The following is a 25614-nucleotide window of genomic DNA, read 5'->3' on the forward strand; positions in this document are numbered from 1 at the left end:
GGAGGTGGACCGCAATATCCAGGCCATGCACACCCAGGAGAAGGAGTAGATCAAGACCCTCAACAACAAGTTTGCCTCCTTCATAGACAAGGTATGGTTCCTGGGGCAGCAGAACAAGATGCTGGAGACCAAGTGAAGTCTCCTGCAGCAGCAGAAGGCAGCTCAGAGCAACATGGACAACAGGTTCAAGAGCTACATCAACAACCTTCGGCAGCAGCTGGAGACTGGGCCAAGAGAAGCTGAAGCTGGAGGCTGAGCTTGGCAACATGCAGGGGCTGGAGAAAAAGTATGAGAATGAGATCACTAAGCGTACAGAGATGGAGAATAAATTTGTCCTCATCAAGAAGGATGTGGCTGAAGCTTACATGAACAAGGTGGAGCTGGAGTCTCACCTGGAAGGGCTGACTGACAAGATCAACTTCCTCAGGCAGCTGCATGAAGAGGAGACCCAGGAGCTGCAGTCCCAGGTCTCAGATGTGTCTGTGGTGCTGGACATGGACAGCATCATTGCTGTACAAGGAGATCGCCAATCACAGCCGGCCCGAGGCGGAGAATATGTACCACATCAAGTATGAGGAGCTGCAGACGCAGGCTAGGAAGCACGGGGATGACCTGCAGCATGCAAAGACTGAGATCTCCGAGATGAACCAGAATATTAGCCCGCTACAGGCTGAGATTGAGGGACTCACAGGACAGAGGGCTTCCCTGGAGGCCACCATCACAGACGCTGAGCAGTGTGGGAAGCTGGCCATTAAGGATGCTGTCGCCAAGCTATCTGAGCTGGAGGCCGCCCTGCAACAGGCCAAGCACGACATGGCGCAGCAGCTGTGTGAGTACCAGGAGCTGAGGAACGTCAAACTGGCCCTGGACATTGAGATCGCCACCTACAGGAAGCTGCTGGAGGAGGAGGAAAGCTGGCTGGAGTCTGGGATGCAGAACATGAATATCCATACGAAAACTACCAGCAACTATGCAGGTAAACTGAGCTCGGTCTATGGAGGCCTCACAAGCCCCAGCCTTGGCTATGGCCTGGGCTCCAGCTTTGGCTCTGGCATGGGCTCCAGCTTTGGTTCTGGCATGGGCTCCAGCTCCTTCAGCCGCACCAGCTCCACCACAGCCATGGTTGTGAAAGAGATCGAGACTCGAGATGGGAAGCTGGTGTTCGAGTCCTCTGACATCCTGCCCAAGTGAACAGCTGTGGCAGCCCCTCCCAGCCTGCCCCTCCTGCAGCTGCCCCAGAGCAGGGAGGGAGGCCACTGTGCAGGGGAACACAGGGAACAGGAGACCCACCTGAGGCTCAGCTCTAGCCCTCAGCCCACCCGGGGAAGTTTACTGCCTGGGGACCCCCACTTGCTCATGTCTCGCTACAAAACAATTCAGTTGCTTTTTTTGGTTGTTGTTGTTGTTGTTGTTGTTGTTGTTTTATCCAAAATAAAACCTCAGCTAGCTTTGCCAAAAAAAATACATATATATTGGCTCAATAAATAAATATGAAGAAATGAAATGTTAAGGTTACCACCTTGGTCACACTCTTGGTCTAAAATGGAATCTCAGCTCCCAGTAATGAAGCTGGCAATCCCTTCAATTGTCTCCTTCACCTTTCAACCAGCCATACCCCAGCAGGACCAGAACCAGAACTCAGATCCTTCTACTTAGGGAACATTTGCTACATGACTGATGCTTTCCCACTCAATACCTCATTTAATTTCTGCAACAACCGTCTGAGGGAGAGGAGATCAGGCCCATTTTAGAGATGAGGAAACTGGGGCTCAGAGAGGCTCAGCAGCTGGTTCCAGGCCACCTTCCTTCACTCCATCTCATGATTTCTTGTTTCCTTGAAGGCTGTGAACTCTTCACCTTTGATAGAGAACAAGAACAAATTCCTGGAAGTCCTCTGCTGCAGCATTTGGCTGGAAAATATTTCTTTAAAAAGATATCCTGTCATCTTCTCCTTTTTCCTTCATATTTCAGAGTCTTGGGCTACAGCTCTTAACTTAATCTGCTGGAAAATATAGCCTAGCCATGTATCCTGTCACTCTGATCTGAGGCACAGCTCTCAACCACAAATTATTTCCACTTCTCATTAAGAATATCCATTCATCACTTCCTATCCAGAGCCCAGTTATTCCTCCCTGAAACATATAATTAGAATAAAATTAAAAATTCAGAGTGTCAGAGTATTTCCTGGCCTGACCCCTTATTGTCACATGGGGAAACTGAGGCCCAGAGAGGAAAACAGGCCAGCCCAGAATCACATAGCCACTCCATGGACTTAAATCCCCATCTCCTGACTCACCCTCCCACTCTCCTCCTACAGTCCTTGTATACTGTAAATGAAATAAAAAACTACATGCAGGTCACTTGTCAGTTTGCTGTTTCATTTGAGATGGATTCTATGTGGTTTCATTATCGAGGTTCTGAGCTGCCCACTGGGCTCTTCCTTTACTCACTTGCTTCTAAAAGGGAAAGAACCATGTGGCAGAAATACACACTAACACGGTGGTGTAAAGACCCCACAGAACAAGAAAAGGTGACAGAAAGGGATTTGGGGCAGTTGAAAAAAGGTGGGAGCCAAAGAGCAAAGAAACAAATGTTCCCCTATTTTGAACATCTACTCATCTCAGACACTGTGTTAGACAAGGTGCACTTATGTTCTTGTTTAATCCTCGTGTTGACTCTGTGAGGAGATTATTAAGACCCCCGTCTTAAAGATGAGCAGATTAAGGCTCAGGGAGATTAAAGTAACTTGTCTAAGGTAACTTGGCAGTGGGGTGGAAGGATTCACAGTCTGTTTAACACCAAGTCCAGCACTCAGTCTGTTATACCCGGCTCTCCCTGATGCACAGATTATGTGCCCTTGGGTAGGTCTTTTCCCTCCATGGCCCTCAGTGATCCCATCTAGAAAATGAAACAAATATAGTTTCATCATTGGAGAGAACCAAGAAAATAGAACAGTAGAGACACTGTTAGAAAGAGACAAAGGGAGCATTGAGCCTCACTGCCAACTGAAACCATTAACAGAAAACTCTGCTGATCAGAGGAGAGGTGGGTTTGTGCACATATCCCCTGCCATCCCCATCCTACCTTCCAGGTGTCCACTTTAATCTGACTCAACCTCTCCCAGGTTGCTCCTTGGCTCTTTAGAATGTCCCCCCTGACCCCCACACCAAGGGTAGGGCCTCTGCTGGGTTTCCTCTTCCCTTCCCTTGGCTCTGAGACTTTTGAGGCCCTTCCTTAATGCCAGCCCAGCAACAGGCTCACAACCTCCCTTCTTGCCAGGGACGCCAGGACAGGGAAGGGAAAGGGGCAGGGAAGCGTCCCTCCCAAAATGCCCTGTGAGCAGAGCCAAGTCATGACCATACTAGGTACTGCAATTTCACAGTCATTCAAGTATGTGCGAGGCCCTAGGCAGGGACAAAGAAAAACAAAACTGCAAAAGAAAGAGCATTAACCTATTGAGCCTCAGTTGCCTTATCTGTAAAATGGGCACAGTGTTCCTCATTTAATCCACACACAACCCTATGAGGTAAGTGTAATTGTTAACACCCCATGAAAGTTCTGCCAAATTCATAGGAAGTGTTCAGTACAGTTATATTACACAAAAGCACAATCCCTGCCCTCTAAGAGCTCCCATCTTCCTAAGAAGGGAGTGTACCCAAGAAACAATGTTTGCTACCATTCGTTAAACAACTCCTCTTTCCAGGCACCCAATCTGTGTTATTTCTAACCTTCACAGAATCCTGTAAGACAAGTCCCAGCATCTTCCCTTTGGCATCAAGGAAACTCAGGCCCCTAAAAACTTCCTTTGGGTCACTCAACTAGGGTTCCAAATATTAACACCTCCTCTCAGCTCACTCATCACGAAGTAGAAATCAAGAACCTCTGGAGTTGACGTCCAGGCCAAAGTCTGTATTATTCATCATTAGCTCCTTTGGAGGCCTGAGATTGGGACACTAGAAGAAATCAAGCCAGGAGGAAGTCCCAGCCAGCTAGCTGGAGGCTGGCCCAGAACTTTAAAGGCCTCCAAGGCAAGTGGGCAGCCAAGCTGGAGAGTGCCCACTTCGTGGAGTTTTTAGAAGAAGCCATTTGGAAGGGCCAAATTTGCCCCTTACAGAGCCTCTGAGAAGGTCTGGCAAGACCTACAAAGAGGCTGGGGCCATAACCAGTTGGCAGAGAATTAGGCCTCACCTAATGACTGTGAAGATGGAGAAGAAGGGATGGCCTGTCAACAAGCATCCACAGGACTATCTACATCTTCAGCCCTTTTGGGGATACGAGGAAAATGCCTGAAGCCCCGCCCTCATGGAACCCTCACTCCTCTCTGTGGGAGAGGCCCTAAATACAGGAGAAGGGAAGATCGAGACCATCCTGGTCAACATGGTGAAACCCCGTCTCTACTAAAAATACAAAAAATTAGCTGGGCATGGTGGCGCGTGCCTGTAATCCCAGCTACTCGGGAGGCTGAGGCAGGAGAATTGCCTGAACCCAGGAGGCAATTCTCCTGCCTCAGCCTCCCGAGTAGCTGGGATTGCACTCCAGCCTGGGTAACAAGAGCAAAACTCCGTCACAAAAAAAAAAAAAAAATACAGGAGAAGGGAATAAATTATTCTTCATAACAACCCCATAATGCAAAAGTGATCATCGATCCTGATTTTCAGATGAGGAAACAAGGCTCTGAGAGGGGAAGCAATTTGCTGCAAGTCACACAGATAATGATGCTAAGCCCCTCTAGTTTTTGCCCCTCTGAGCCACGTCACTCATCCCCTCCTTATCCACTTTCTCTTGTTTTTATAAAAGGAGAGGAAGGAACATATGGACCTTCACTGTGGTGTTCCTATAGGCTGGCTGCATGAGATGCACTCCTAAAGATTTTTAAACATACTGATCCCCAGTTCCTGCCCACGAAGATAATGATTCAGATGGTTTGGACAGAGCCTCCAAATCTGTACTTTTAAATAAGTTCTGAAATAATTTCCAATTTTCAGTGGTGGTTAAAAGCAAGAGGACTCCCTTGAAATATTCTTGGTTTCCTACGCCAGCCCAAGGCCAGTGAGTAGCATGAAAAGGTCATTTCCCATAGCATGAGTTGAGAGTGATACTTTGTATCTTCCATGCATGCATTTTTCTCAAAGTCTATAAGAATTAAGATTTATTTATTCTCTGCCTTACTAATTTTAAGAGACCAGGTTCTATGATTCTGCGATTTTGTCCATTGGTCTGGCTAAGCAGGGGATGGTGTGGACTCTGCAGGTTCTTGCTAAAGAGTAAAGAGGAGACAGGCAGAACAGGCCTGGAGGCATTGAAAAAAAGGCCTTGCCCACTATATATCGGTTGGGCAGCCTATAACACAAAGGCTAGCAGAGTGTAAGTGGTCAATGAGTACTTCTTAAGTGAATAATGTATTCATCACAGTTACAAATGCCAGAAGACCAGTTGAAACTTGGCTAGACTTCAAGGAGAAGGAGGCCAGGCACAGTGGCTCACACCTGTAATCCCAGCACATTGGGAGGCCGAGCCAGGAGGATCACTTGAGCCCAGGAGTTCAAGACCAGCCTGGGCAACATAGTTAGACCCTGTTTCTACAAAAAAAAAAAAGTAAATTAAAAATAAATTTAAAATCAGAAGAATACTGAAGTATCTCCTATGACTGAGGTGCAGCTGGGCCTCAGAAATGGCAGAAGCCAGGGCCTCAAATGCCCCTGGCGTCTGTCTGCATCTTGATCTTTTTGCATATCAGCATCATTCCATTCAAGGCAGAAGTAGCATCCCCCATACAACATGAAATGAAACCACCTACACCTCCCAAGCCTCATGTCCAACAACTCCCATCATCAGACAGATCTAGGATTTTCTTCCCTTCATTCCAGTTTGAAAATTCCCAAGGAAGCCCCCTGATCAGTCCAGCTGAGTTAGAGGTGCACCTCTGGCCAGGTGGATGGGATTAATTAAAGTCAAGGTCAAGCTCATTGCTCAGAATCAGAGTCCTCACCTTTGGACAGCTTCTTCTCTGGGCTGGTGCACCTCTTAGCCCCAGAACCTGGGGCAGGAGACTGGCTAGCTAGTCACCAAATCCATTTCACTTTCCTTTTGGGAACACATATAAACTATATTCTGCAGACTCCCATGCAGATGTCCATATGTTAAGTTCTAGCCAGTGAAATGTAGGAGGAAGTGATGAGTGGCACTTCTAACCTTGGCCCATAAAAACTTCCTGCATCATCCTGTATGCTCTGTCCCCACTCGCGGGCTGGATGTCAGTGCCCAGTGTGACCCTGGAAGCCACATGGACAATGGCAGAGCCTCCATTAGCCTGCTGATGGAGGAAGGGTACTCTGCGCCTCACCATAATGCCTCCTCCACTTCCTCCTCCACTGCCACTGATTGAACTTCATGTGAATGAGAAATTAACATCTATTACACTAAGCTATTCACCTTTTAGCATTTTATCTGTTACAGTAGCTGGTGTTAAGTAGAAACCAAGGTCTTTGTTATTCCCAACTCCTTCAGGGACTTCAAAAGAGCTTTGCTATGTCTTTCTGTTCCCTCTGCTTCATTCTCCCATCCAATGTCACCCACCTTTTAAGTCCAGCTCCAATCTCTCCTCCTTCATAGACACCCCATGCTACAGGCTAAAATAGACCCCTCCTCTCTCTGCCCTGTGACATAGCTAACATTTACTGAGTGCTGACCATGTGCTAGGCTCTCTAGTGAGCTACCACAACCATTACCTCTTCTAATCCAGGCCACTACATGAAGTAGATGCTTCTATTCTCCCCAACTGAAAGATGAAGCACAGAGGATTAGGTCACTTGCCCAAGTTCACATAGCTAGTAAGTGGCAAAGTTAGGATTTTACCTCAGGAAGGCTGGCTCCAGAGGCCCCACCCTTAACTGTGACACAACACTACCTCTACATACTGCCATTAATGTTCTCACACCTCCAGGAATTTCTCCTATGGTGGGATTTTTCAATGCAAATTAAATATAATGTGATCCTTTAATTAAAGAGCACAATTATACTGAGCAGATCACAGTTAGTTATAATACAATGAAGGAGAGGAATCTGCTACAGGGGAACTAGAGGAGGAGATGGTAGGCACTGACGAAGGCATGTCCTGATGTCTTTAGGATGCCTCCTTAGAGGGACTCGATGCTTTGTGACTCTAGCAGAGGATGGTCAAGGTGATTGGAGGTCTGAGCTAGTGATAAAAAGGCTGTTCCTCTTGAGCAAATTCATGAGGAAGTCTAAAGCTGGATTTGCTCTGTGATGTTCATCTTTCATAGCCATACACTTACGCTGTAAAAGCATCTTTATTATTGTCATTCCTGAAGGAAAAATAACTTTTTTATGGCAATTCTGACACTCTCAAACCCCAACCTCATTTTCTCCATTGAAGCAATTGTCTCTGTAATTCCATTTTTTATAACACAAGATTTCTTAGGAATGCAAACTCCACATCCTAAGAGAGCACAGCACACAACTGGTGTTCTTCAAGATGTCCATCTCCCCCTGATTGAGCTCCCCAAGGGTAAACCTAGGTCAGCTCCATAACTGGGGCCTTGGAAACCAGCACAGAGACCATCCCAGAGTCTGGCATGGAGCAGGTGCCCAACAGCTGTTTGCTAGGTGCTACTTCTGCCACCACCCACCATCCCTCCTGAAACCCACCCTTTATTTCTCTTCTCTGTCATGTCTTTTGGCAAATGTAACATCTCCAGCTGGTTTAACCTACCCTGATCTGTCTTCTGCAAAAAGCCTGACTCATTGCATACCAGCATTGCCCAGAGCCCTTATTCATGTGAAATCAACACACACCATCTCACACTGCCACCACTACCATTACAAAACTCATAGCAGCTCATAGAGAACTGAGTTCAAATCCCACCTCTCCTTCCACTAAGGAGCCTAGGTGGTAAGCCCTGGATCACACAGGTCCCACAGACACCACCAGCTCCTTCCTGCTTTCATACACAATTAATTTAGCAGACCCTAGAGGCTCCCTCAAGGCAGGAAATAGTACCCTGAGGGGAGGGCAGGTGGTTCTCATGGTGACCAAGGTTTTGAATAGGCCTGCTACTTCTACAAACTTAGATCCTGTGAACTAGACCTACCCTTTGCCTCAATTTCTCTCTAAAAGCCCAAGACCACATTAGCCATGGGATGGTGACACTTCTGCTCTGGTGGCACCACTGACAGTCCTGCACCAAGAGCTGGAAGCACTGGGCATTACCTTCTATTCACACAGTCAGCATCTGTGTGACTTTGACCGCCCCTCTCTTAGCCTCGATTTCCTCACCTGTCCTTCTCCAGGGATGCTAACACCTGCTTTGCACAGTTATTCAAGGACCCCATGACCTATTGTGCATAAAGTACCTAAGATAGTACCTGGTCCACAAAGTAAATGGAAACTATTTGAAGACGATGATGATGGTAGTGGTGATGATGATGATGATCATGATGATAAAAATTTCTCAGTAGAGTGGGACCAAGGCCTCAGCAAGATTTGGGGCCCACTCGAATAAGCACTGAGCATGTTTATCCTGATGGATCAGGGAACACTATTAGAAACCAGGGTGAACCCAGGTGTCACTGAAGGTTATTATGCCCAAACCTGCCCTGCCTTCACCTTCTTCAAGTCTCTGAGTGAAGAAAGTAACCAGGACAATAATTAGAAAATAGGAAGTTAAGTGACACTGATTTTTAACAGAGGCTTTGGCCCCAAACTCAGTGCTGAAAATTGAGCTGACCTATGGGGAAGGCTCCTTACCTGGATAAGGTGAACCCTTCTGGTCGGAACCTAAGCAGGCCCCCAATTAATTAGTTCAGCCCATGATCAAATGGAAGTCCCAAACCTTGGCAACACAGCACCTCTGCACCTGGATAAACAGAGAAGGAGATCAAGGGTGAAGGAGAGAGGCTGACCAGTGTCTTAAGAAGAGCAGGGAGATTAGAGAGATCCAAGATGGCTGATTACTAGCAGCTCGGGATTGTAGCTCCCAGTGAAAGTGCAGAGAACAAGAGGACGCCACACTTTCAGACGAATTTTTGTTGCTCTTGGACCAGGAGATTCCCAGCGGAGGAGCCCCACGGGTCGCCAGCGTGACTCTTTGGCCAGCGTGGCTGTTCTTGGTGCAGAGTAAACTGGCTCCCCTTTTGGTCGACGTTTGGAGCTCCGGGAAGGCAGGGTCACCTATTCAGCTAATTGAAGGAGGGACTCAGGAAGGAAGCCAGACTGGAGATTCCCAGGCAGGAAAGCACCACGAGTCTTAACACTGCTGTTTTGGCCGGTGCAGTGGGTTGCTCAGATTCCATCGCTGGGAATTAACAAGTTGGACGTCCATTCAGAGACCTAATTTGAAAGTTGGTAATTACAAAGACGACAGGTGGATAAATTTACAATGATGGGAAGAAACAAGCGTACAAAGGCTGAGAATACCCAAAATCAGAATGCCTCTCCCTCTACAGGAAATCACAGTTCCTCACCAACAAGGGAACAAGGCCTGATGGAGAACGAGTGCATTCCAATAACAGAATTAGGCTTCAGAAAGTGGATAAGAAACTTCTGTGAGTTAAAAGAACACATTCTAGCCCAATGTAAAGAAACTAAGAACCTTGAAAAAAGGTTTGACGAAATCCTAATGAGAATAGACAATCTAGAGAGGAATATAAGTGAATTAATGGAACTGAAGAATACAATACGAGAACTCCGTGAAGTATGCACAGGTTTTAACAGTCAAATTGATCAAGCAGAAGAAAGGATATCAGAGGTTGAAAACCAACTTAATGAAATGACAAGATTAGAGAAGAAAGAGTTAAAAGAAATGAGCAAAGTCTCTAAGAAATATGGGACTATGTGAAAAGACCTAATTTATGATTGATAGGAGTACCTGAATGTCATGAAGAGAATGAATCCAAGCTGGAAAATATTCTTCAGTATATTATTCAGGAAAACTTTCCTAACCTAGTAAGGCTGGACAATACTCAACTTCAGGTAATACAAAGAACACCAAAAAGATTTTCCTCAAGTAGAGCAACTCCATGACACATAATCATTAGATTCACCAGGGTTGAAATAAAGGAGAAAATTCTAAGGGCAGCTAGAGAAAAAGGTCAGGTTACCCATAAAGGGAAGCCTATCAGACTCACAACAGATCTCTCAGATGAAACCCTACAAACTAGAAGAGAGTGGGGTCAATATTCAATATCCTCAAAGAAAAGAATTTTCAACCCAGAATCTCATATCCAGCCAAATAAGCTTTATAAATGAAGGAAAAATAAAATTTTTCACGAACAAGCAAGCACTCAGAGATTTCACCACCACCAGGCCTGCTTTACAAGAGCTTCTGAAAGAAGCATTATACACAGAAAGGAACAACCAGTATCAGTCATCCCAAAAACTTACCAAAAGGTAAAGAGTATCTCCATAATGAAGAATCTATATCAACTAATGGACAAAATAGCCAGCTAGCATTAAATGACAATATTAAACTCACAAATATCAATATTAATCCTAAATTTAAATGGATTAAATGCCCCAATCAAAGACACAGACATGCAAATTGAATAAAAAGTCAAAACCCATCAGTATGCTGTATCCAGATCCATCTCATAAGCAAGGACACACAAAGACTCAAAACAAAGGGTTGGTGGAAGACTTACCAATCAAATGGAGAGCAGGAAAAAAAAAAAAAAAACAGGAGTTGTAACTTTCGTCTCTGACAAAATAGACTTTAATAGTAACAAAGACTAAAAGAAACAAAGAAGGACATTACCTAATGGTAAAAAGATCAATGCAACCACAGGAGTCAATGATCATAAATATATATGCACCCAATATAGGAACACCTAGATATATAAGACAAGTTCTTAACGACTTATAAAGAGATTTGGACTCCCGCACAATAATAGTGGGAGACTTTGACACCACAATGTTAATATTCAATGGATCAACGAGATAGAAAATTAACAGGGACATCTATGATTTGAACTCAGACCTGGAACAAGTAAACTCAGTGAATATTTATAGAATTCTTCACCCCAGGTCCACAGAACATACATTTTGCTTAGTATCGCATTACACCTGTTTTGAAAGTGACCACATAATTGGAAGTAAATCACTCTTCAGCATTTGCATAGTATTTTACAGACTTAAATGAAATATTGGTTGGCTGTTTGTTATTTTCTTCCCTTATTCCTTCCCCGCTGTTAAGCACAACTATTGACATAAAAGAGGTTTTTAATACCTATTTTTAGATTGCATTTCAGCCTGGGCAATAGAGCAAGACTCCTGTTCTCTCTCCCCCTTTCTCTTTCTCTTTCTTTCTTTCAAAAAAAAAAAAGAAGAAGAATAAAAGCAGGGATGCAGCCCAGACTGCAGTGGGGGGAGAAAGGCCACAGCCCTGGGCTGACCTTGGTCATCTCTGAAATCTCTAGAAACCCGTGGCCCAGAAAAGATCCCTCAGAACAGCTCTCCTCTGAAGGATAATAGAGGGGCCCCCAGATTCCCCTAGGGCTCCCAGGTGGGCCCAGTCCTCTGTAGCTGGCATGGGAGCTGCAGCACATGCTCCAGGCCCTGAGCCCTCCCATTTCATTTCTTGCTCTCCCTGTGTCTCTGCTCCAGCCAGGCTAGCCCCTTGATGGCTAGGGCAGTCAATGAGACCTGGCTCTAAGGATTCGCACAGACACTGTGCCTTGGGATCCAACCCAAATCCTTCAGTCTTGTATTTCAGCCCCACGGCTCTCCTCCCTACAGCACCAGGTACGGTGCGCCTCCATTCCACTCATCCATATCCCATCTTCCCATGCTTATTCCAAGCTCTGTTGCCCCTGAGAAGCCCATCCGGCCTGCCCCAGTCCCCTCCGACTTCTGATCCCTTACCATCCTTTCTCTCTGGTGCTTCACTTAATAGATCACCCATAAAAATCCTTTATCAAAGAACACCTAGTACTGCTCTATCTTTACACTGGGCCCTGATTCCCCATCTCTAGAGAAAGCACCTTGAGCCCTTAATCTGGCCAAGCCTCAGTTTCCTCATATGTAAAACAGAGACATTGACAACTATTAGACTTTTAGCAGCCACTCTATTCCAGGCCCAATATTAGGGGTTGTGGGGAATTCAAGAATAAAAATGCATAGTCTCTGATGTCAAGGAGCTACTGGACATTCATAACAAGAACCCAGGGTGGTGTGCAGTAGAGGGACAAAGCAGGGACAAGCCTTGGGTGGTGAGGGGTCTGGGGAGGGAAAGATGTGAGCAGGCTTCTTGGAAGGGGTAGTATTTGAGCTGTCATGAGAGATGACTGGTTTCCAATGGGCAGATGTGGGATAGAGAGGGCATTCGAGGTAGAAAGATATCCTGGGCAAAAACATGGAGTGGAGAAATGTCAGGGCCTGTTTGGGAAAGTAGATATTTCCATTTGCCTAGAATATGTGGTACCAGTAAGGCTGTAGAGGAAGTACCACCAAGTGATTTCAGCCTTTGGAGTAAAGCACCTTGAATGGAAGGATGATAAACTTGTTCCTACTCTGTTGAGGCGGGGGAAAAAAGGCCTTTAAACGTTTTTGAAGACCAAGGATAACATGAGCAAAATATCTTCATAGAAAGATTAATCTGGCAGGGTGAGAAGAATGGATTAAAACGGGAAGAAACTGGGGCACAGATAGGTCACAATGGAATGCCATTTCACATTCACTAGATGGATCAAAACTAGAATGTCTAATAACACCAAGTGTTACAGAAGATCTGTAGGAATGGAAATTCTCAGACACTGGTGGTGGAGTATTCATTACCACAGCCATTTTGGAAAATGATTTGGCATTATCTTATACAGCTAAACATTTGCATATGTTCTCTGCAACCCTATAACCCAGCAATTTCACCCCTAGACCAGTATTCTGCAGAGCAGCAATTCTCAAAATGTGGTCCAGGGACTTGAGATTTTTTCAGGGGATCCATGAGGTCAAAACTATTTTCATAATATATTTGAAAAGTATTATTTGACTTTTTCACACTTGTCTCTCAGGTGTACAGTATTTTTCAGAGGACACATGATGTATGATATTGCAACAGATTAAACATGGATACAGACATGAGAATTCACCCGTCTTCTGTTAAGTCAGACATTAAAGAAATTTGCAAAAATGTCAACAATGTCACTGTTCCCCATTTATTTTGTCTCAAAAAATAGTTATTTTTTATTTAAACTGTGTGATTTATGTTAACATACAATGAGTTTCTTATCGTTATTTTAAAATGAATTAATAAATATGTTTTTCTCAGTTTCAATTTCTAATACAGTGAATATCTTTGGGTATAACTCACATAAACAAAAGCTCTTTGGGATCCTGAGACTAAAATGTTTGGTAATCACTGCCCCACACAAACTCCTGCACATGCTTCTGAGGCTGTGAACAAGGAGGCCTGTAACAGGACTGTCTTAGCTAAATATTTGTAGTAGCAAAAACTGAACATAACACAAATGTCCACAGACAGAATAATGGATAAAATAAATTGTGGTACAGTCACACAATGGTATGTTATACAGCACTGAAAGTAAATGAACTGCAGCTTTAAAAAAAAATAGATAAATCTTAGAAAAATACATTGGTAAAAGCAAGACAGGTCCAGAAGACAACAAACATTACATCATTTTTACAAAGCTCAAAAACAAACTAAGCTAAATATATATACTTCAGAATACATACATATGTGCTAAAATTTTTTTACGCAAGAAAATAATAAATACACAATTCACCCTCTTGGGTGGAGTCTGAAGATTAAGTTAAAGGAGGAGTACATACCTGTTGTTGATAATGTTCCGATTCTTAAGTTGGGTTGTGGCTGATAGGCAGCCATTTTATTATGATGCTTCATAATCACATAATGATACATATACTATTTTGTATGTACCAAATATAATCTTAAAAAGATAATAAACCCCTAGCACCCAGACTGTGGCCTCTAAATATCATTTCCTACTAAAAAAACAAAAAGGCTCCTTGGAGAGGCGGATTGCAGTTCTGGAGCAGGAAATGTACAAAATGGTATATCTTGTCATTCTAGAAAGCAGGGAAGCTAACAGAGACTACTGGGATCCTAATCAAAATGGCCCGGAAGCCAAGTTGAAGAGATTTCTCTTAGCCAAAAACAGGATAATTTGAATGTCAATAAGGATAAAAACTGAAATGGATTGAAACATATCTCATGTATTTAAACCCATATGAACTCATTATGAATCCATAATGACACAAAGTAATCTCATCGGTCACCTTTGGATAATGCTACAGAACAAATTCATTATTTTTTAAACTGGAAACAAATGGGAAGAATTGAGCATTTACCCTGCCTTTCCTGAATGAACAGTACCTCAGGGTAACCAAATAATTTATGAAAGGATGTTACCCTTTATAAAAGTCCAGCTAACAAACAAAAAAACAATAAACTATTATGGCTAGATGCAGTGACTCACACCTGTAATTCCAGCACTTCAGGAGGCCAAGGTAGGCAGATCGCTTCAGCCCAGGAGTTCAAGACCAGCCTGCGCAACATGGCGAAACCTCATCTCTACAAAAAATACAAAACATAAAATAAAATTAGCTTGCCGTGGTGGTGCATGCCTGTAGTCCTAGCTATTCAGGAGGTTGAGGAGGTGGATCACCTGAGCTGGGGAAGTCGAGGCAGCAGTGAGCCATGATCATGCCACTGCATTGGAGCAAGACCTTGTCTCAAGAAAAAAAAAAAAGAAAAGAAAGATTATTACTAATATGCAAATTCTGAAGAAACAATGGATCTAGTCAACAATCATCAGTAGCTGCTAATAACAAAAAGAGAGACGACAATTAGGCAGTTTGTGCTTCTTAGTAAAAGTTCACAGCATCACCTCTGAAGCATTCTTGCCAAAATCAAATCTGAATCTGATGAGACCTCTATATTCAACTAGTGATATACAGAAAATTCAGCAAACAGATGAACACATCAAATACCACCATGGGACAAATTCAGCAAAATCCAAATGTGGAAAACAGTATAAACAACCCAGTTGCCTCAACAAATACAGAGCTGAGGAAAAATAAGAGGGATGAGCATACACATTAAAAACTAATAAAGACACTATCAGCCAATTGCAACATATGAATTATTGGGATCCTGAATCAAACAAATTGTAAAACAATAAAATAAAATTATAAGTTAACCTAAGAAGTTTAAACACAACATATTTTATAACTGGGAATTTTTTGTTATTTTTAGGTATGGTAATGACATTATAATTATATATTTTAATGCATCATTATATTGATAGATGTGATGATATGCTGTTTGGATTTTGTTTCAAAATAACCTGGAGGCAGGATAGGATGAGAATAGCAGGCAGCAGCGGATGAAACACGATTGGCCACAGGCTGATAACTGTTGAAACTCGCTGACAGGTACATTGGGTTCATCATGTTATTCTCTCTATTGTTGTGTAAGTTTGAATTTTCCACAATAAAACTTTTATTAGAGGGCAAAGACAAAATAAAAATATTTCCAAACAATAACAAAAGACAGATAATGAGGAAGCAGGAAGGAGTCGCAATTTTTCAGATGGAGGCCAGTGATGCCATGAAGACAGAGCAGAAGCAGCCTGGAAATGCTGACTCTGAGATGCCACACACCCTTGTTTAAGCATCCAACCAGAAATCAGCGCATCGTGGAAAGATCATCTCTGGGTCACCAAAGAAAAACATCAAAACTAAACAAACAAGTTCCAGTGCTGCCATGGAGATCCCGTCCTTAATGTTTTTTATTCTGGAAAGTGGTTGTTTATCTCTCCCTTGTGTTTCCTGTCCATAAGCCAGATCTGCTTCTGTGACAAACAGTTTCCTCAGTCCCATGATGACTCAAATGTGATGCAGCAGTCGGTACCTTGGAAACCATTGGAAAAGGAAGGAGACCCCGATCGGGGTTCCAGAGTGCTTCTCAGGTTAAACGACTTTACCTCTCTTGACAGAGAGAAACTGAAGCCTACAGAGCTGAGGTCACTCACCAGTGCCCAGTAGAACCACCTGAGAAAGCAGGGAATGGAGAGTCAGAGGACCCTGGAGCTGAGCCCCACCCTGCACTCCCCAGGCAGGTGACCCTAGAAAGCCTTTGATTCCTCATATGTAAGGTGGGGCCTGCAGTCACACATGCATCACACAGTAACATGTAAGCACACATAGTGTGTAAACTGCTGAGCACCTTACAATTCCTGGATGGTGGTTATTTATTATTTAGACAATTCAAGCCTGGTGCCTCCTACCCAGGGCCATTCCACTGCAGCATCACCAACTAAAGACATGACCTCAGCATCTACTCAATACCAAACATGAGTCTTCTCTCCTTTCTTTCCTGGTCTTGGGTGAGACACTATCACAGTCTTCTCTTTGCTAATGAATCCTGCCCCAAAATAGCCTGGGAATTGGGTCTCCACTACCGGAAGAGGCACCAAAATGAACACGGACCATGGCCTCTGCCTTATATTGGGCTTCCTAGAGACAGATTCTGGAACTAAGAGTTGTGTGCAGAAGATTCATTGGAGTGTTCTTTGGAGTTGCACCTGTAGCTGGGCAGGGGGCCAAACTGATCATTAATGAATTGCAACATCTCATCCTATCCTAAATGGAATTTTGTCTCAAGTTGGGGGAAAAGCGCTGGGCTTTTATACCCCAGCCTCAGCCAATCATGGCCACGGCCATCCCCGAAAGTAAGAGTGTGCTAGAGTGAGGCAGTTCTCATAGCCAAGGGCAATTTCCAGTGAGCTGCCACAGGACCAGCCAGCAACCAATATCCCCAGCAGGTGGGGGGTGCTGTGTCAAACCTAGAGAGGGGATCTAGACAGAAGCACCACAGTATCCACTACAGCCTCAGGCAGACCTGAGCTTCACACTTGCTTCTGTCACTTACAGCTGTGTTACCTTTGTGGAGATCATAATAGGCTCTGCTGCTTACTGGATATTGGGAATCTCAAATAAAAAAGACTGGATAAAAATGGAACTTTAAGGCTTATCTCCTTGCCTTCTCTATACCCTCTCCCCTTAAAATGACAGGAAAACAGAAGATATAAACCCATGAGGACAGGAAGAAAGGAAGAAGAATCATTTATGGATAAGTGAGTTCAACAAATTTCTATAAGGTTAAAGGGAGATGGAGGCATGAGTGGTAGAATACACAACACAACCTAAACTTTCATGATCCACCAACACTGGGTGAGCATTCTTGGAAGAGCCACACTTGCCGTTCTCTCTACAAACATTATGGGCTGAAAACCTTGTCAGGTAAGTTGTTCCTGCGAATGCCCAAACATGTCCCTTCCAGTTAACTGTCTGCTTTCCCAGAAACAACTGCTTATTCTCAAACTTGTTTATGCCAATGGTACTTACTTTTGTAATTATGTGATTCCATTTAATATTATTAAACCAATAAAATATGATTGTGAAAAGGGAGTTGTTTTTATGAAAGCTATGTTGAACATTTTGAAAGACTCAATGAAAGCAGATTGCCATTTTTTGAAAAATGTTTATCTGAGTTACAGACAAGCAGTTGCAACAGACTAGGAGGAAATCACATAAATCTAGAAGGTATCTGTACTCATATTGTTCCATAAGTGCCTTTTAAGTTTTAGTTGCACAATAAAGAAGGTGAACCTGGAAACGGTAGACAATGTTTTATGCATTGGGATTTGTGCAAGAAAGACCTTATAGAATTCCAACTAACAGGCCCATACTCAAAGAAACTGGAATAGGCATCTGTAGTTTTCAGTCAAAATAAAATAAAATCATTTTTAATGATTTCTTGCTTGACACAATTTTTTTTTTGATTAGCCAACTGCTTTCTATTGAGTTAGATAAGACCTGCAGAAGATGTACCAATGAGAAGAAAGGCAACTGCCTCTAGAGGGGGAAAAGGGCATGAGATTTGAAGGCCAGAAAGGACTGAAAACAGCAGGATTAACTGAGAATCTGCTAGGGAACAGCCAGATCCCCCTGCCCCAGCCCTCTTCCCACTCTATAAAGAACATGGCAGTGACTCTAGACCTATCACTATATTCCAGGTTAAAAACTTTACATAAATAAACTCAACAACTCATGCAGCACTATTCTTATTAGGCCTAATTTACAGACAGGAAACAGGCAGAGAAAAATTAAGTGATTTGTCCATGGTCATATAGCTAGAAAGTGGCACAGCTCAGATTCAAACCCAAGTAGTCTGGCTCCAAAATCCATCCTCTTCACCATATCCATCCTGCCTTACTGGAGAAATAGAGCAGTCCCAGAGAAAAGAACTCCCCTTGTTGATATTTACATCTCCCCCAAAACAAAAGGCCAGGACCTGTCTGGTCCACCCAAAGGGAAATCGGCACCATCTGCCTTCACAGGACATCAATGCCAGTCAACTTCTTGGACACTTATCTTTAACTATGGACAAAAGTCAAGGACCAGTACAGATTTAAAAAGCCTCCATCCAACAGGAGGAGGGATGCAGAACCACAGAGAGACCGCAATAAAGCAACCAAACAAAAGAGGGAAGCAGGAGGACAGAGGTAAGTCAACAAACAGGAGGAAAAAATCACTATTGGTATTCTCAGAGACAAATACAGAGGCTGTGTCTACGTTGCAGAGGGGAGGGGAAGGAAGAACAGAGAATAAACAAGTATGATAGCTGAAATTAAAACTTCAATAGAAGAGTTGGGACATATATATATATATATAAGGGATAATCTAGAGAGTAGAAGAGAAAGGCAAGGAGAAGGGAAATACAGAAAAGTGAAAAGACACAGGAAAATCCGTGCTGGAGGCCCAAGCTCCAATTTGCAGTAGTTGTGGAGAGCAAGCAGAGATTACTAGGAAAAATAAACTTTCACAGGACTGAAGGACACGAGTTTCCATATTGAAAAGGACCACCCAGAGCCTAGCACAATGAATGATAAAAGCCACCATGTCACATGTTTTGTGAAATTTCAGAATTCCAAGGACAAAAAAAAAAAAATCCTCAAAAACAGCCAGAGAGAAAGAAAAGTGGCACATAAGGAACGTGGATCAGAAGGTGTGAAGCTTCTGTAGGGTTACTCTAGGTGCAAAGACAGTACAGGGCACCCAGGTCGAAAGGAAAATGATTTCCAACCCAGAATTCCATGCTTAGCTGAATTATTGATCTAGTGCAAGGGCCGAATACAGATAAGTCCATGTAGACGAAAATTCCCCTGTCCCTGCCCAATTTCTTAGGAAGCAATTAAAGTTTGCAAAAGAAGGGAGCAAACCAATAGAGACAGACAGAGGACCATGAAACGATCTCGGAGAGACAGTCTTGAACCAGAGGGTTCCTGCAGACAGCTAGGTACTGCAGTTTCGGAGACAGCATTCCTCAAGGCAGAATACCGAACATGACAGAGGAGGTTTTGTTGGGAAGCATGGGATGAGAAGCCATGGCAGTTCTGACAGAGCTTTTCGGAAAACGAACAGCGACATTTTTCTTAAAAGGAATGATGATCACTCAATTACCGAAAAATAGTGATTCAGATACACCGGGCATGCGGATGGGGCTGGAAGACAACTAATTCCTTATTTATTCTAACAGGGCGACAATAGGTAAAGTCTAAAGTAGGTAAATTAAGGAATCGCAGTACGAGCATATTATTTTGAAGTATGAGGGTAAATGCCAGAAAATACAGGTAAAAGTTGCTAAAGTGGTTGCCATCAGAGTGCAGAACGGGGAGGATGCATTGTGTGAGGCAGGGGATGGCTGTTTTTCGATAAAAGCCTTTCAATTTGCCTCCAGCCGGGGCCTCAGATTTCCTGAAGCACTTTCATATGCAATATATGAATTGGTTTCCTCAAGAACCCCCATTACAGAGACAGGAAACCGAGGCCCGGACAGAACAGTGACAGCTCAAGGTCACGCAGCGAAGCCTGGTCCCCCAGAGCTGGTTTGGTAGCCCCCACCCCCCTCCCCAGCCTCCTCCCCACCCCGCCACACCGTCCCTAACACCCACCCCACACTCAGAACCGGAAACCCGCTAAAGGCCAGCTGCGGCCCCAGACGACTCGCCCTGCCCCGTCGACGCCCCAGACCGTGTCGCCGACCTCGGCCCCGCAGCGCTAGCGCGGGCGCGGCCGGACCTCACTCAGCCTGCACTGGCCGGCGCCGCCCGCCGCGTCCACGCTGTCCTTGGGAGGACATGCAGGGAAGCCGCGCACGATGCGGCAGCGCCCCCTGCCGGGCTTCGGGCGCTCCGCTCCCAGCCGGCTCGGCTAGTGCTCCGGGAAAGGGGTCCGGACCCCACAAACACTGGGGTCCAGGACAGGCTCCCGCTCGGGCTGGGCTGACTCTGGCCCGCCTAGGCTTTCATTGCACGCTACAATGAAAGCGGTACCCTCTCCACAGGACGTGTCGGCTCCCCGAGCGTCCTCCCAAGGACAGTGGACGGGCGCTGGGACTGGAGAGGGTAACGACCTGCCCAAGGTCACACAGCGCCGCAGTGGCACAGCCGGGACTGGCACCCACACCTTCCGCGGAACCTTGCAGGGGCCCAAACCTCCTGGGTTCTAGAGCTCCTCGAACTGGCCTCGTGGGCTTTAGGGAAGAGGTGTGACCACACCACGTTAGCACGGACCCCTGGGTGACCTTGGGCGGGAAGCGCACCGTCTCGGGGCCTCGGTGCAGCCTACGTGCGCGTGACCTCCAAGGGTCCTTCTGGAGCTCGTCCCGCGAGGCATGCGGCGCTTGGCAGCGACTCATCTGAGACATCAACGGCGGCCGCGGCTGCCCCCTGCTGGCGAAAGGAAGAGTCGCCGCGCCGGGGCCGGTGGCGGCCGCCGTTCTCCTCGCCTCCTCGGCCTGGCTGCCACCTTCTCACCCTCGGGGGAGTCCCCGCGCGCTGTGCTCACTCGAGGAAGAGAAGCTCAGGCACGGGCCCGGACCCGTACCAGGTACCTAAACGCGCTTCTTAGGGTGCGTGAAACCAGGTCCTCAAATCCGCCCTCAGTAAGAGCAGCGCAGGGTCGTGGTTAAGAGCGTGCACTCCGGAGTCCGGCTGCGTGAGTCTTGGCTCTGCCTCTCCTCAGCTGTGTGACCTTAGACAAGTTACTAAAACTCTCTGCGTCTCAATTTTTGCCACCATAAAATGCAAATCATACCTAATACATGGACTCTGTATGTATGTGAACGTTTAATTGAACAGCATTGCAACCCTATGAAGTAGTTACAGTTATTCTGATTGAATGATGAGCCACAGAAAGGTCAGGTAACTTAACCAAGGCCACACGGGAAATAGGTCGTGGAGTTAGAATAAAAATCCAGGCTCCAGGATCCCTGCTTTTATACACCATGCTAGACCTGAATGGTAATAGAACCCACATCTTAGAGTTGTACTGAGGGTTGTATGAGCTGACCCATGTAAAGTGTTTAGAATGGTGACTGGCACACGGTAGCCTGCAGGGAAGTGTTCACTGAGCACCTACTGTGTCCAGCACTGTACTAGATACCTGAGATACAGCAGTGAGCAGGCGGATCCAGCCACACCCTGATGAAGCTGCCAGCCTGGAGAGGCAGACACTGAGCAAGTCTGACAAACATTCAGGTTGCCCTGAGAGTCAGAATCCTAGGCCAGAGGGCAGCCCAGACCCAGACGCAGCCACTGACAGGGGCCGACCCTGTAGAAGAGTCCAGTACAGAGATCCGGGAGTAGGAAACAGACACCCCAAGCTGAGAAAGGCACTCAGAGGAGGTGGCTTCTGACTTGAGCCTTGAGAGCCGAGGTCTTCGCCAGGCCAGAGGTGAGATGGGATAAGGGCCCCCTCTCACAGCCATTCACTCCGCCTCCACCTAGAAATCCTCAAGTCCTCCCTTCTAAGGCAGGAATCTGGCAGGTTGGTTTGGATTAATAAGACAAATTATCTTGGTTTAAAGAACCACTCCCAAAACCCAGAGAGAATATTTTTCCAGGCGGGGAGAGGTGTGATGTTGGGGAGAGCATGAGGCCTCAGAGAGATGCACTCTAAATGGGCCCCCTCAGGAGACAGAGAACTCATCCCTGTAAAGGTGGACAAGAGGCTAGAAAGCCACCTGCAGGGGACAGGGGCCTCCCTGTGCAGGCAGAGCAGTGGAACAAGCTGACTTCACTGTTTCCTTCTGGTGACAAATAAGATTGCGCTTTCAAAATGTCCTTGCTGATGCCCCTTGGAGGGCTGCGTGGATCTCAGCCGCTCTTCCCCCATGCCAGCCAGTTTAATCAGATGTCTTTCCTACAGACTCCTGATTGCAGCCTGAGCTTGCCAGAGGAGGGAGATGTTAATCAGGTAAGGATGGATTCTAGGATTTCTGGGCCCACTTAGGGAGAACAAACAGAAGAACTTTGGAGGGAAAAGCAAGCAGCAGATGTTTGTTGAGCCCTTCTTTTGTGCAGATCCCTTACTAGATGCTTTACATCTATGATTGTTTTGTTCCTAGTCCCCAGAGCAGCCGCAGGAGGCAGAGATAGTATTTATTATTCCCCATTGTCTACGTGATGGAACCAAGACTCCAGAAGTGGCAGAGCTTACCCAAGGTCACAGGGCTGGCGAGCAACAGAGGCAAGATTTGAAATCAAGTCTGGGTAACATTAGAATGGGAATCTTTTCCACCACATTCCAATGTTTCCTTAGAAAGACCTGATGTGGGGTAGGGGTGATCAGGGAGCAGAAGGTTAGGGAGAAAAAGACAGAGGAGGGGTTTTTGCCAGGCAGGCAAAGACAGAGAAATGCAGATTGGAAGGAGACAACGTCTTAGCCAAGGTCTTCATTTTCTCCCCAGGCCACATAAAATCAACTGGGCCAAGGCCTCCTCCCTCTGCAGGATATTTTTAAAACCACCCACCTCTAAAATTCTTCTGTTCCTGTGCTTTAAAGTTCCTCTAAAAAGTTGGAATAAATTTGCCTGTCTTTTCTCCCAGACAAATGCAGAGGAGGAAAACAAAAAGAACACGTATTTTATGAGCGCAAATTTGGGACAGTGACACCTCCAATCATTATTTTATGGCACAATGATATACAGTAATTAGGTGTCAAGAGTAATCTATGGCCACAAGAACAGAGTCATCTCTGCACAAAAAAATGCTCTTTCCTCCCAGAAGCAAATCTGAGAACAGAGAGGGAGGGGATGGGAACTGAAGCCTGCAGAAGGCAATGCGCAGCTGCCAACTGGGCATGGGGTGAAGAGGTCTAGCAGCTGGGGGTGGTGCTCCTGGGGGGAGGGAGGAAGGGCCTTTCCCTGGGGGTCAGGAGGAGGTCTGACCTCCTGGCTCTGACACCCGTTTCCTATGACCCTGGACAAAACTCGTTCCCTCTCCCTCTCTGGAAGACATTTCCTGAAACTGCCAGGGCCTGGAGCCCTCCTGGAAGGGTTCCTGAGAAGTGGAGCTGGAGTTGGGCCCCAAGAGATGGGAGGATATGGACGGGCATGGAGAAGCAGGAAAGGCCTTCTGGACTGAGAAGCTGGCCCAGGCAAAGATATGGAAGAGGGAAATCTGCCTTGAGAACCCACTTATGGGGAGAATTGTTTTTAAGGCAGCATCATTCACAACAGATGCCAATTTATTCTTTTATTTCTCTCAGATAAAATGCTGAGTTTTTACCTTTGTTTTCTTTGCAAAAACTACCTGAAAGGGCACTTTCTATCTGATGACCCAGGCTCAATTTGTCTCTACCACTTCCTCAAGCAGCTTAGCCTTTCAGCCTCCAAAAGAGGTATAATTTTATCTGAAGCTATTGTGAGAATTACATGAAATGACATAACCAATTCCTAGGCCAGGGCCTGAAATTATCTTCTCCCAGACACTCACATGGCTGGCTCCTCCTTGTCACCCTTCAAACCTTAGATGAGTCAAAGGTTTCCCAGGGAAGGCTTCTCTGACTACCTAGCCTGGAGGAGGTGTTCCAGTTCCTTCCATCTCAGCATCCCCCTCACATCCAGGGTACTGTCACAAACGAAAGTTAACTTGTTCACCTGTTCCGTTGCCTATTGTCTGTCTGCTCTATGAGAATATAAGCTCCATGAGGGCCCTCTGTCTTGTCTGCAACTAGAGTGCCCCCTAGCACATGGTAGGTGTTCAGTTAAATTCTTGTGAAGTAAATCAATCAATAGGGAACACAGTACGTTTCAATAAATGTTAGCTTTGTTCCTTACCCTGACTCACCGTGTCGTTTTTACCTTTTTTCTTTAGCCTGGGTTCCACCAGAGTGAAGCAGAGAAGCCCAGACCATGTGGCCTGTCTTACGAATCTCTAACCCTTGACATCTTGAGCCTATGCTGTCTCCGGTTAAACTGAGGCATCTAGAGAGGGTCAGTATCTTGCCCAAGGTTACACAGCTCATAAGTGACAGAGCTGGAAGTGACATTGTAGCAGCAAGTCCAGCTCTAGAGTTTAAGCTTTCAACCACTATACAATATGCCTGTCCTAACTAACACTATTAGGAGCCCAAAACAGCTCTGAGTACTTCAGATATTTTTATTTTTAAATGATCACCATTCTCCATTATCTTTTCTTTTATGGTTGGGAGAAACTGAGGCTCAGACGTTTATGAATCTTGCCCGAAGTCACCAACAAGTTAGTGGCAAACCTGGCCTCAAACCAAGGTGGACTTGACTCCAAACTTATCAATATATTTTTAACAAACTTTATTTTTTAAGGTTCACAGCAAAATTGAGCAAAAGGTACAGAGAATTCCTGTATACCCCCTGGCCACCCCTACCCACAGCCTGTTCCACTATCAACATCCTGCATTAGAGAGTGACATTTTTTTTCCCATCAATGAACCTACAGTGACATGTCATTATCACCCAAAGTCCATAATTCACATTAGGGTTCACTCTTGGTGCTGTCTTTGGGTTTAGAAGAATTTACAATAACACATATCCACCATTACAGTGTCATACAGAATATTTCCACTGCTCTAGAAATCTTCTGTGCTCTACCTATTCATCTTTTGTTCTCCTCTTGGCATCTTCTTCAGTGCAGTGTGTGTTCAGGTCTTTTGCCCATTTTTAAAATAGAGTTGTTCGTTTTCTAACTGTTGAGTTTTCAGAGTTCTTTGTGTGTTATGGGTAACTGTCCTTTATTTGGTGTACATTTTGCAAATATTTTCTCTCGGTTTGTGGTTGTCTTATTCTCAACAGTGTCTTTCAGAGAGAAGAAGTTTTAAATTTTGATGAAGTCCACCCTATCAATTATTTCTTTCATGGATTGTGCCTTTGGTGTTGTATCTAAAATATCATTGCCATATCCAAGAGCATCTGGATTTCTTCCTATGTTATCTTCAAGAAGTTTTGTCATTTTCATTTTACATTTAAATGTATGATCCTTTTACAAAATTAACAAAAATGAGTTAAATTTTGAAAGGTTTAATGTTTGTGTTTGGATGTTCAGCTGTTCCAGCACCTTTTATTGAAAAGACATACTTTTGGGGAGGACTCAAGATGGCGCTGTGAGAACAACCCAGGATTGGAGCTCTCATTGAATCCGCAAAGAGGTGAGTCCGAGCTGCATTTTTAGACTGATCTTTGTTGCCCACAGAACGGGGAAACTCCCAAGTATAGAAAAGACACGGGACGCCAGGCAGTA

General features: G+C 45.1%; 1 long non-coding RNA gene across 5 annotated transcripts in view; it reads right to left on the minus strand.

Moving 5' to 3' along the window:
• Nucleotides 1-20763, minus strand: part of LOC103794420 (uncharacterized) — a 133804-nt gene extending 113041 nt beyond the window's left edge. For 2 of the 5 annotated variants that reach the window (XR_013520051.1, XR_013520052.1), the window contains exons 1-4: nucleotides 14659-20209; nucleotides 14472-14564; nucleotides 8768-8876; nucleotides 1697-1857 (exon numbers count right to left, since the gene is read on the minus strand). This is a non-coding gene — a long non-coding RNA (uncharacterized LOC103794420). Of the gene's footprint in view, nucleotides 1-1696; nucleotides 1858-6728; nucleotides 6837-8767; nucleotides 8877-14471; nucleotides 14565-14658; nucleotides 20210-20660 lie in introns of those variants that run through there. The other 3 variants (XR_008472879.2, XR_008472880.2, XR_621759.5) reach the window with 3 other exon arrangements.
• Nucleotides 20764-25614: the final 4851 nt, after the last annotated feature.

This window comes from Callithrix jacchus, chromosome 7, assembly GCF_049354715.1.
Source record: "Callithrix jacchus isolate 240 chromosome 7, calJac240_pri, whole genome shotgun sequence".
Taxonomy (NCBI): domain Eukaryota; kingdom Metazoa; phylum Chordata; class Mammalia; order Primates; family Cebidae; genus Callithrix; species Callithrix jacchus.